The sequence below is a fragment of the Phyllostomus hastatus genome, unplaced genomic scaffold (assembly GCF_019186645.2).
Source record: "Phyllostomus hastatus isolate PE091 unplaced genomic scaffold, TTU_PhHast_1.1 phas_contig_65, whole genome shotgun sequence".
In the NCBI taxonomy this organism is placed as follows: domain Eukaryota; kingdom Metazoa; phylum Chordata; class Mammalia; order Chiroptera; family Phyllostomidae; genus Phyllostomus; species Phyllostomus hastatus.
In genome coordinates, this window is record NW_025333932.1 from 3,137,411 (window position 1) to 3,150,249 (window position 12,839).

General features: G+C 43.8%; 1 protein-coding gene and 1 non-coding gene across 3 annotated transcripts in view; both read right to left on the reverse strand.

Annotated features, from left to right (window-relative positions):
- The window catches only part of STAU2 (staufen double-stranded RNA binding protein 2), a 423,958-nt gene that overhangs the window by 21,914 nt on the left and 389,205 nt on the right, over positions 1 to 12,839 (reverse strand). The gene's annotated exons all lie outside the window — the stretch shown is intronic.
- On the reverse strand, positions 7,998 to 8,100 carry LOC123825872. Its single transcript, XR_006786969.1, has one exon. It is a non-coding gene; the product is annotated as a U6 spliceosomal RNA (small nuclear RNA).

The following is a 12,839-nucleotide window of genomic DNA, read 5'->3' on the forward strand; positions in this document are numbered from 1 at the left end:
ACAGTTCCAAGGGCGTTCCCTTAGCCTTAGCTAGGCGGGGGTTTCAGCCTCTGATACCAGTCAGGGCGGTTCCCAACATGGGGTGGGAGTGGAATCAGGTAACTTCAAACGTCAGTGAAATGCCAGCTAGAGAGGTCATGGCAGACAGGAGGAAAATGAACAAAGTTGCAGGCTCTTCCTAGTGGTGGAGGCTTGTAAGCTGAAATAGACTTCTTAATCAGCCTTAGGGTTTCTAGTATTTTCTCATCAACTCAGTTCCCTAAATCAGATTCATTTGCTGTCAAACAGTTATACACTGGAAAACTTAGGAGGCAAGATTAAAAAGGAAAGGAAAATAGAATAAAAAGTTTCTATATTTTCAAGTTCAAGTGAGATTTGTTTAGAGAACACACACCAGTCTTAAAACAGCTGTTTTAAAAATTTGAACCCTTGTGCACTATTGGTAGCAATATAAAATGGCTCAGCCACTAAGGAAAACAGTATGGTGGTCCCTCAAAAAATTAAAAATGGAAGATGGGAGCATAGGTAGATATGCTTCACTTCCTCACATGACAAAAGAAGGATAACAACCAATCTAAAACCAATAAACAAGCAGAACTGCCAGAAAATCAAACTGCATGGAACTCCCACAACCAAGGAGTTAAAGAAGAAATATTCATCCAAACCAATGGGAGGGGCAGAGATGGGCAGCTGGGGCAGAGATGGGCAGCCAGAGCAGAGAGGGAATGTGGCAAGGTGGTGGCTGGCTGACTGGGCAGTCCCACATTCGAGTGTGGATAAACCAGGAGGAACAACTGGGCAGCGAGACAGACCACACAAACCAGGCTTCCAGTGCAGAAAACTAAAGCCTCAAAACCTCTGGCTGTAAAAATTTGTGGGGGTTGAGGCTGTGGGATAAACTACCAGTCTCACAGGAGAGTTCACTGAAGGTGCCCATGGGGTCCTAGAACATACACAAGCCCAACCATCCAGGAATCAGCACCAGGAAGCACCTGGAAAGGCACAATTTGCTTGGATGAAGAGGGGTAGTGACTGAAAGTGGGGCGAAAGCCAAGAAAGCATTGTTCCCTCTCTGACCCCTCCACCATATACAGCACCACAACAGAGTGAGGTGGCTTGCCCTGCCCTGGCAAATACCTAAGGCTCTGGCTCTTACAGCATAACAGGTACTCTGAGACAAAAAAATATGGCCCAAATGAAAGAACAGATCAAAACCCCAGAAAAAGAACTAAGCAATGGGGAGATAGACAACCTATCAGAGTCAGAGTTGAAAACACTGGTAATCAGGATGCTCACAGAAATAATTGAGTACAGCTGCAAAAGAAAGGAAGAAGTGAAATAAAGAAAAATATACAGGTAACCAATGGTGAAAGGAAGAAAACCAGGACTCAAATCAACAATTTGGAGCAGCAGAAATAAATAAACACTCAACTGGAACAGAATGAGGAAAGAATTATTCAAAAAAATTGAGGCCCTGGCTGGTGTAGCAGCTCAGTGGATTGAGCACAGGCTGCAAACCAAAGGGTTACTGGTTCGATGTGCCAGTCAGGGTACATGCCTGGGTTGCAGGCCAGGTCCCCAGTGGGGGTCACATGAGAGGCAACAACACATTGGTGTTTCTATCCCTCTCTTTCTCCCTCCCTTGTCCTCTCTCTAAATATAAATAAAATTTAAAAATCTTTTAAAAAATCTTTTAAAAAGTGAGGAGGGGCTTAGGAACCTCTGGGATCATTTTAAACATTCCAACATCCAAATCACAGGGGTACCAGAAGAAGAAGAGTAAGAAATTGAAAACTTATTTCAAAAAATAATGAAGGAAAATTGCCCCAGTCTTGTGAAGGAAATAGACATATTTCCAGGTCCAGGAAGCTTAGAGTCCCAAAGAAGTTGGACCCAAAGAGGAACACTCAGGGCACATCATAATTATATTACCCAAGATTAAAGATAAGGAGAGAATATTAAAAGCAGCAAGAGAAAAGAAGATAGTTAACTACAGAGGAGTTCCCATAAGACCATCAGCTGATTTCTCAAAAGAAACCTTACAGGCAAAAAGGGGCTGGAAAGAAGTACTCAAAGTCATGAAAAGCAAGGACCTACATCCAATATTACTCTATCCAGCAAAGCATAATTTAGAATGGAAGGGCAGATAAGATGCTTCTAGGATAAGGTAAAGTTAAAGGAGTTCCTTGTGACCAAGCCCTTATTACATGAAATGTTAAAGGGACTTATCTAAAAAAAAAGATCAAAACTATGAATAGTAAAATGACAACAAACTCACAACTATCAACAACCAAACCTAAAAATAAATAAATAAATAAATAAATAAAAACTAGGCAAACAACTGGAACAGGAACAGAATTACAGAAATGGAGGTCACATGGAAGGTTGTCAGTGGGGAGAGAGAGGAGCAAAGAGGGGGGAAAAGGTATAAGGAATAAGAAGCATAAATGGTAGGTACAAAATAGACAGGGGGAGGTTAAGAATAGTATAGGAAATGAAGAAGTTGAAGAACTTATATGTACGACCCATGGACATGAACTAAGGGGGAGGAACACTGGAGGGAATGGAAGTACAGGGCTGAGGGTAATTAAGGGGGAGAAAAGGGACAACTGTAATAGCATGATCAATAAAATATACTTAAAAAATAAAAATAGAACTAGCATACGAACCAGCAATTTTACTTCTGGGTATATATCCAAAAGAATTAAAAGCAGATCTCCTATTCCTGAGATATGTGCACACTCATGTTCATAGCAGCACTATTCACAATAGTCAAAACATGGAAGCAACCCAAATGTTTCTTGACAAATAAATGGATAAATAAAATGTAGTATGTATAAACATACAATGGAATATTATTCAGCCTTGAAAAGGAAAGAAATCATGTCATATGCTACAACATGGATGGACCCTGAGGACATTATGCTAAGTGAAATTAGCCAATCACAAAAGAACAAATACTGCCGTGGCTGGTGTGGCTCAGTGGACTGAGCTCAAGCCTATGAGCCAGGGAGTCACTGGTTCGATTCCTAGTCAGGACACATGCCTGGGTTGTGGGCCAGGTCCCAGCAGGGATGAGTGAGAGGCAACCACACATTGATGTTTTTCTCCCTGTCTTTCTCCATCCTTTCCCCTCTGTCTAAAAAATAAATAACTAAAATATTTTTAAAAGAACAAATACTACATGATTTCACTTATATAAGATACCTAGAGTAGTCAAGTTCATAGGGACAGAGAATAGAATGGTGGTAGCCAGGGGCTGGTGTGGAATTGAAGAGTAGAGAGTTTAGTGGGTACAAAGTTTCAGTTATGCAAGACAAAGAAGTTCTAGAGATTGGCCGCACAGCAATGTGAATGTACTTAACACTATTACACTTAAAAATGTACACTTAAAAATCCTCATCTTTTTCCCACACAGGTATGCATCTCCTAAACGCCAAGGGTCCCAGTGAGACTGCAAGGAGAGGAGCAATGGGTAGTGGCAGCTCATCCTGGTCTAAACCCCTGATCTTGTCTCCAAGGCCCCCCTTTCTCTGACTCTTCATGAGCTAATAGCAGCCCAGCATAGCTCACTTCTTTCCCATAACATTTCTAAGGAGCCAAAGCAGCCTAGGCTAGGCCCTCTCCTGTTGCTTCTTCTACCCTAAGCCCTTCCTTATTTCACTGTCCCCAGCTTTAATAAACATAATCTCAAAGTAAAAAAAAAAAAAAAACAGATCAAGACGGTAAAATTTTTTAAGATGGTAAACTTTATGTGGTGTGTATTTTACCACAAGTTTTAAAAATAACACTAGAATGGCCAAGCCTTGGGACTACCATTGAGAAGGCAGTATTCCATCCATAAGTAGGGAAGCACATGGTCTCTTTATCCAGTGTCATCCTTGCCTGTAACACGACAGGAAGAAGCCGCAGGACAAACATACTCTGCGCTGATGCCACATGCTGGACTGAGGACACGAAGGTAACCAGGACACATATCCTATTCTCAGGGGACCAAAAGTCGGACATTTGGATGGAATCATTTCTCTCTAAACACTACAAGGCTGTTGCCATTCCACCCTTCTGAGTGACCAGAAGAGCCTGCTCTGGATACCAAGGCCTGTCTAGCTCCCAAGCTGTGCTCCATATATGATTTCGAGCATGTATGTAAAAAAAAATACAGCATCATTTCCCAGGTGTGCTGCTTGGAACAGTAGTCTCATGAGATGCTACCAGAAAGTGCTCCAAGGCCTGAGACTATTCCCTCTGACACCACAAACACCTGTCCGTACTAAGGGGCACTCGGCTCTGCACAACCTGGGGAACATGGCTGCTGTTTACGTCTCACAGCGTGTGTGATCCTGGCTGGGCCAGGTACTCTCCTTAAATGAGGGTTGAATCTTGGTTTCTTCCTCTCCCTGGAGTGCCCAGCACCCAGTAGGCATTCAGAGCACAAGAGCCATTGCATTGCACACTTTCTTCCTACCAAAGCTAAGGAAGGAGTTTCTGCACTTGGAAACCAGCTCTCTCACTGGCACAGGGCAGAAAGTAATGACTTTTCCAAGGTCATCTCTGACTGAAGCATGAGACTGACACCCTGGTGGGAACTGGAAGTTCACAGGCAGCCCACAGTATCTGCTGTGGCTGAAACAAGCCTAGTAGAGACCCCAGGGCAAGGGGCAGGCTACCAATAGTTCTGCACATGGCCCCAGCACTAACACCTAGTAGAAAACAGAACACCTCTGTACCCTAACTAAGGTCCTCAGGCCCCCTTAGCTGAACCACGCTCACACACCTGAGTAATAGCAGCCTGAACACAAATTGGTACAACCTCCCATCACTGCATCTAAAGACAATTCTTGCCAGGTTACAGCTGAGGTTCCAGGCACTTAAACAAAGTATCTGTGATCAGGAAATTTAAGGAGAGTAAAGTGATCCCACTCACCATTGCACCTTGAAAATTTCCCAGGGCCAGGGGTCCTATAGGTGAAAGATGGAGAGGAAGCCACAACAGAGAATACAGACCTGTGGTTCTGGATAAAGAGTCCATGTCCCTCCCCCATGCAGATACTGGGTTGGTGGCAGTAGTGAAGACATTTTTGAGGTTGAGTGCAGAAGACACCTGTACCCCTCTCCCAGTCACATCGTCCATCCACCTGCTGCCTTAGCATGACTTCTGTTTTCTGAGTGTAGAGCTAAATAAAGCCATTAAAGAAACACAGATTCCAACAGGGTGCCATTTAACAGCTGTCTGAGTTGTGGCCCTAACAGACAGGGAGATTATGTTGGGATGGGGGAATCTAGACAGTACTGGACAATAAACAAGTAACACAACCTAGGAGTAAGGAGTTACAGACTCAGGGCAGGTGAGAGACTTGGGGGAGGGGACACCTTGACCACCGAGATTCCAACCCCTTGCAGACTTGAAGCTCTTGTTAGAGAACTGAACACATCTGAGGAGCCCATGCCCACAGGAAAACCTGTGCGCTGTAACCTCAGCCCACTGAGGGCGGAACGACAACCTGCTGATTTGGCTTGACAAACAGTCTTTTGACCTCGAAAAGGGTTCAAATAAAGTATTATTAATACATCTCTATTAGGTTTTGCAACAACTTGTGTATATTGGGCATCCTGAGTGTTTGTAATAAGAGGAGTTAGCATGAAAGAATCTAATATATCAGTCTCTTGATTCCAATTTAAAGTGAGTAATTGAGTAATTGTTTGGATTTGAGATTTTACTAGGTTTGTAAACAATACTGGAATGTTTATGAGAAGTCGAGATGCACTATATTTTGGTTTCCTTTATTATACTTATTAGAATTGCTTTAGTGTTTGGGAATGTTCTGATTGTTAGGTATTTGCAGTGCTTATAAATAAAACCAAATATATTAAATGTATAAATCTGTTTAAAATATAGAAGGGTATTTAATTAACAAAACTTGAAAAGCCCTTTTAAAAGTGACTGTTAAAATTAACTAGATTTATAAGTAGAATAATGGGAGTTGTCAGTTGGACTTAAAAGCATAAGCAGAAGTTTGGGGTTTTACAACATATTACTTAAAGTGAGTACAATTTTTAAAAAGTGACTTCACATTGATGCCATGCACTTGATTATGTGCTGGTCACCTCAGAGATCTTGACGGGCTGGCCTTGTGAAAGGATCCATATGCCTTTGGCTAGAGATTTACTACATCCATTCTTGGGAGAGGAAAAGAAAAAAACAAGCAGTTAGTTCAAAGTCCAAATCCTCATTTTATAAATGTAAAATGTCCAAGCTGCTACAAGAGTGCCACAGCTTTCAGCCATGCTCAGACGGAGGCTCTTTGTGCAGGTAATTCGTGGTGTTGTGCCAGCCGATGGGAGGAAAGGCTAGAGACTCAGAATGGTGTTCATTTAGAGAAAGGAACACTAGTGATCCACACAGCCTCCTCAACTTGCATTTGAGTCAGGGAGCAACATCTCAAATGCTTCCTTATTGGTCATTCTTGACATACAGCATGAGGATAGGTGTGACTAACCGATGAACAAGTCACTCTCTAAATGAGTAAGTAGTTAGAAGTGAGGCCTGGTAGAAGAGTTTGAATGTGAAGCTATGGGCTGGCCATAGCTACAACCCCCACCCCTGATTCATCAAACTGGAGACTGGTTGACAGGCCCAGGAAGAAGCTCTGGGGCTCCAGAGCAGGGAGCCCTGGGTGTGTCCTGGGCCTGTCCTGAAATGCAGAGTCTTTTTTCCTTGGGATCTCATTCTCCAGGCAGGCTTTCCACACATGTCCATTGAATTCAGAGCATGGGCTGGACTCTTGGGTCAATCACTGGGAAAGTCTACTTAACATTCTCCTGAAGCCAATCAAAGCCTGTGTGGCACCGTGTTAAGTACACAATGCTTTCACTTAACCCCACTGTGCAGACAGGACACTGTGCAGCTACAGGTATGGAGCCAGGCTTTGGACCAGTGCCTTGCAGCTGGAGGGAAGGGTTAGGTTATCCTCATTGATGTAAGGAACATTCAAACCTGTCGAGAATTCTTCTAAGAGTTTGAGTCAAAACTGATGACAATTACAGGGAAGCAAGATCTCAAACACTCCAGAGAATAAGTTTTGCACTTTCTTTTATGCATCTGAGATTAAAGAGGAAGAGCGAAGATAAACATTTACTATAAAGTTCTAGACCTGGGGCATGGCTGCCCAGTTAGGAATTTATGATCAGATCTCTCTATGAGTTTACTTTCCCTGAGACCCCTTTTTGGTCCACACCCCAAAGTGGTTAACTTGTCCTGCCATGAGCATGACTGGCTCCTCCCGGTGGTCCCAGATGCGCCCTCAAACCCAGGGCAACAACGCTGCTCTCCCTCTGCCCTCTGCCTCACATGCTGTTCAGCTCCTGGCTTCTTCTCCCAGGCTAGAACACTTCCTGCCATCTAAAACAGTTTGTGCTTATTGAGCTAGAAAAAGGCTAGAAAATGGATAAAGCAGACACTCAAACTGACTGTTTCTCATCCCAAAGTAAGAGTTTTCCTGCTTAAGATTTTTGTTGTTGGAATGTTGTGATGCTTTAACTGTAAATGATGTAACCAAAACTGACTAAAAATTGATACACTTAACCAAAAAGACCAGTGTTGTGAGTGGGACCAGAGGTTGTGGAAACACTTCCTTTTCTTTCCTGATTCCACTTTCCTTTCCAGGCTTCATCTGGAGGTACCTGCTCCTCTTCTTCACAATAAGGAGTCCCAACTCCCGGCTGTTCAACTCAATCACTCAGGAGAAGGGAACCCTTCCTGCTTCCTTAGCTATTGCACATAAGCCTCTGACTTGTCTCCTGACCCTACTTAGCCCAGCTTCAGTCTGTTCTCTACTTCATTCGGCACAGAAAGTTCTGGAGGCTAGGAAGACCAAGGCAAACTGCAGGCAAGGCAGATCTCATCCTGAGGACTGTTCTCTTGGCTTGTGGGTGGCTGTTGTCTTACCATGGGCTCACATGACCTGTGTGCTCAGGCATGATGGAGAGAGAAAAGGGATTTTTTTATGGAACACTTCATAAATGTGGGTGTCGTCCTTGCTCAGGAGCCTTGCTAATCCTCCCTGTATCCTTCCAGTTTTAGTATATGTGCTGCCAAAACACGCACACACAAAAAGATCTTTTAAGACTTATCTTAAGGTGAGAATCAAGGGAGCATAAGGAACCATGGATGTGGCAGAAGAAGCCATTCTAAGGAAAGGTTCAAGATGAACTTCCCTAGAAGGATTTCCAGGAGTGTTGGGGTTAGGGTGGCCGAGCCTCATGCCAAAGGGACTGAAAATCACTGTGGGTCAGGGCAGGATTCAGTGGCCATGTGACGAGGCCCGAGTCAAAAAGAGAAGCAGGTTTTTCTTTTTGTCATCTGTGACCAGGCAGCTGCAGTCTGGGGGGCTAAACTGTCCTTTCAAGCTCTACTTCTCCCATTTTGTGTTCCTGGCCCCACGTCTGATGATCAGAGATGCACAGTCTCTAAAGGGTTTCAACAAAGTCTTGCTTAGATACAAGAGGAGCCATTAACTGAGACCACACTCCTTTTGCTTTAAAGACTGATGCAGGAAAACAATGGATGAGGGAGTGCTTATGTAGTTCAAATGTAGGTGGTCAATAAACACCTCTGAGGAGGCTGGTGAGACGAGCAAAACAAACATGAGCTCAGTGGCCTGTGTCCATCTGAAGCTGAAATGCAGAATGCAGGGACAATTACAGCAGACCCTTACTGAGTGCTGGCCTTCATATATTAACTCATCTAATCTTCACAACAACCTGTTGAGGAAGTTCCTATTGTTAAACTCAGTTATAGACAAGAAACTGAGGCACAGAGACACTGACTCATTCAGCCCAAGGCCTGGACCCCCTGTAATCTGGCTTCAGGGTCTACACTCTTGGTTTCTCCCCTTTCTTACTTGTCTTCACTCTGAGTCAGGGACTAATGTACCTGTTTAACAGAGGAAGGTGAGCTCCAATTCCCCTGCCACATGTGGAAATTAAACAGGATGCTAAAAGCCAACCCCACACCCTGGGGAAACCAAGGGGAGGAATCACATTGTTCAGGTGCCTTTTCCTATGGAGTACAACCTCAGACAAGGCAGTCACACCAGGTCCTGCCTCTGGTTCAACAGCACAAAGTGAGTGCAAAGATGCTCAGTGTCACTAGTCATTAAGGAAATGCAAATAAAAACCTCAAGTAGAAACCACTTCACACCCAGCAGGATAGTTATCACCAAAAAGGCAGAAATTAACTGTTGGTGAGGATGTAGAGAAGTTGGAACCCTCATATGTTGCTGGTAGGAATGGAAAATGATGCAGCCACATTGCAAAGGGTCTAGCAGTCCCTCAAAAAGTGACATTTGGAGTTATCCTATGATCTATCAATTCCACTCCTAGATATATACCTCAAGGAATTGAGAACAGGGACTCAGACAGACAGCTATATTCAAATGTTCTATCTGTGATAGCCAAAATGTGGGAACAGCCCAAATATCCAACAATAAATGGATTTCTAAAAATGTGGTCTATATCACACTGGAACAATTCATTCAAAATTTGAGCTTGGTGGAATTTCCTCAGGGAGGAAAACTGAGACAGAGACAGTTCTGTAGGTGGCCACAAGCACTAGGAGGTCAGGTGGTGAAGCTGGAATTTGGACCCAGACAGTCTCAGACCAGAACCAAGATAGTATTCCCTCGGTCCATGTTACTTTTATCACAGGTCCTGCCAGCATTAGACTCATGACATTATAAAGCCACCTCTTCTCTCCCATCCCTGACTCTCACCCTGTGGGAGGAGTGAGATTACCCAGCCATCTGCTTCTCTCACACCCCTTTGCTGGAGGACAGGTCTTCCCTCTTCACAGTCAGGCTAAATCCTCAGAGCTTTCTTTCTCCCCTGCCCTCAGCACATCACCTGTTGCTAAAGGCTGCCCAGCTGCCTCAAATTTACTCATTTTCTCTTCTCCACACCCAATGCTTCACTGACTCTTTCCTTCTCTTCCTCACAAACTGGGAATGCAAAGGCACTCAGATGTGGCCCCACCCTCAAGGAGCTCACTGTCGAACAGAAACCCATGAGTAGACATTTGTATACAGTAATTAAGTTCATGGGAAAGGAAGGCACAGGGTCACACCTACAAGTGGGGGAATGAAGGTGGAAATCTAGGTAAACTGAGGAAATCAGGAAAACTTTCTTGGAGAACGTGAGACCTGAATTAGGCAGCAGGACACTAGGGACTCTAGGCTCTAGCCAGCTCATTTGCAGCTCTTTGAAGTTCAGCTCTGTACACCAGGCATCCTTCCCCAGCCTCTAGCCCCCAATAATCCTATCTTCGGTGCACTCTACCCTATAACTTTAACACAAAGCAAACATTAACAGAGTGGGGTTCAAATCCCTATTCTGACAAAACCCAGCAGCTCTGCACTGGTTATTTAACCTCACTAAGCCTTTCTCCAGCTGTGAAGCAGTGAGGATAATACCTCCTGTGTGTAGCTGCTGGAAGAATTAGCAATGACATGCAACCTAGTCCATGGTACTTATTTAATAAGTGGTTGTCCTTAATATTATACTGTTTGTTCTGCCTGAAATACCTTTCCCCTCAAGCTCCAATGTCTTTAGGAAATCATCAGAGATCCAAGAGTTGAAATGAATGTGTTCTCCTCCAGACCCCTGTCCCTTCTGTGAATGAGCATCCCAGAATTGGCCTTGCATCAGTGACACACAGCATGTAGAATCTCCAACTTGATGCTCAGCTCTGGACAGTGGCAATTGTGTTTTACTCATTGTTAACCCCTCAGCCCAGCTGTTTGTGAACCAAATCCGATCTTGAGGAATGTCTGGAGCAGCTGGGTGTGGGGGTGTCATGCTGGCCACAGACCACAGCAGGGACAGGCCAGGGGACCAGGACCTAGTGATTAAATGTGCAGTGGGGGAAGAGGGAGGAGACAACATAGGTCAGATGCAGAAAAGGGTACAAATAGGATGTGAGGGTGATCTGGCTGCGACATCTGTTACCCCATTGATCACCAGTGTTGATTTGGCTGATCTGGCTGGCTAGGCGGGTGTCCCCTTCCTCCCTCACCGATCCATGAGCATCCCTCCTGAAGCCATGCCCTTGGTCAAAGAGGACGACCTTCCAACTAGAGGAGAAAACCAGTCTTCAGTAAGGGGTATATGAATAGCTATGCTCCCCTGGTAGAAGCTTCCAACAAGCTCTCAAGAAAAGGTGAAAAATATAGGGAAGGGGAGGTGGAAATTAATAAGACTAGCATGCTTCAAACTGTCTGAACTTGTAAATTAGAGTCATTTTACCTCACATTAAATCTTCCACAAATAAGCAATCCCCAAAAGAAGACATTTGAAAAGACACTAAATATATAAAATTGGTCAAATTCTCTACAAGTCAAAAATTAAAATTAAAATAAGACACAAGATGTCAGAGTGGTAAAGACAAAAAAAAAATGTGTGTGCCCCATTGGTGACCCTCCCATCACAGCATGCCCTTTAATTCTCTGACCTTACTTCTAGGAACTTCTCTTAAGGAAATTATTAAATAAGTGTGTGGTAGCATATTCAAAAACATTTTATTATAGCATTACCTATTATAAGAGCAAAAACTAGCAAAGAACTAGATGCCTAATAATAGGATAGTATTAAATAAATCATGGCACAATATTATGTAGCCATAAAAATTAATGTAGCAACTCTGTGTTTCTTAACAGTGAAAGATGTTTGTGACACAGTGAAAGTGAAAAAAGCAGGTCACAAAATTATAACAATCCTACTTTTATATTTGCTTGCATATCTATAAATACATAGAGCAATTTAAATCTGGAAGAAAATCTCCTGTGTACAATGATTATTTATGCATACTTTCCAATTTTTCTGCAGCATCATAAAATAAACTTTGTATTCCATGTGGGCTGTAAGTGGTATGCCTGGTAGCTGCCTCCCTGCATGCACTAAACACCTGCTGGCCTGATGCTCACCAGTGATCCCAGTTACACGACCCCCATCGGGGCGTGAGTCTAAAGCCATCAGCAGAGAAAATCTTCCCAGGCCAGAGCAGCTCAGGAGGAGTAAAAGGCCCTTTTTTCCTCTCTTGCCTGTGAGAGCAGAGGAGAAAGTCTTTGTTCTGTTTAATGTGTTTATAAGAACAGAGAAGGGGCTGTCCCTGCTCTGTTCTAGAACTGGGGGTCATACATTTAAAAGAGCAGCAGGGCAGCCCATGGTTTATTCCACTGAGGTGTGTCATGGAGGTGGAAGAAATATAAGGCCCCTCCCTCTAGGAAGTCACCAGGTCAAGATCTAATTGTCATGACCACCCTCACAATGTCAGGTTTCCCCAAACTCAGGTAAGAGAAACCTGAGATTGGCTTTGGAATTAACTGATTGTCAGCCAGTGTTAGAATTCCTCCTGGCCCCCGGCACTTCTCCAAGCCCAGGAGTCCCTAGGAAGCCAGCCCAGGCACCAGCACAGTATATTTAAAGTAAATCCTTGGGCTTGAACTTGCTCCAGGCTGCAGGAACATGGACACCTGTTTGAGTGGATGGAGAAGGAAAAAGAATGGGGTTTAGAACAAAGGGCAGGAGACTGTCCCTAGAGAAAGGTACTACTTCCTCTAAGAGTCCACCAGAACTGTTTTTTCTTCTATGAATCACTGACAGTTAACTTCTCCTGAGTGGTATTAGTGTCTTTTCTAGAATTTCCAGGCATTTCACAGTTTAACTCCTGTATTAGGATGACTGTGTCTAGAGGGAAGGGCCAGTTTCGACAGTTTCCTTATGTCACTGCTTAAGTACCAAGCATGGCATCTTGTGCAATGATACCATACCTTCAACACACAATTAAT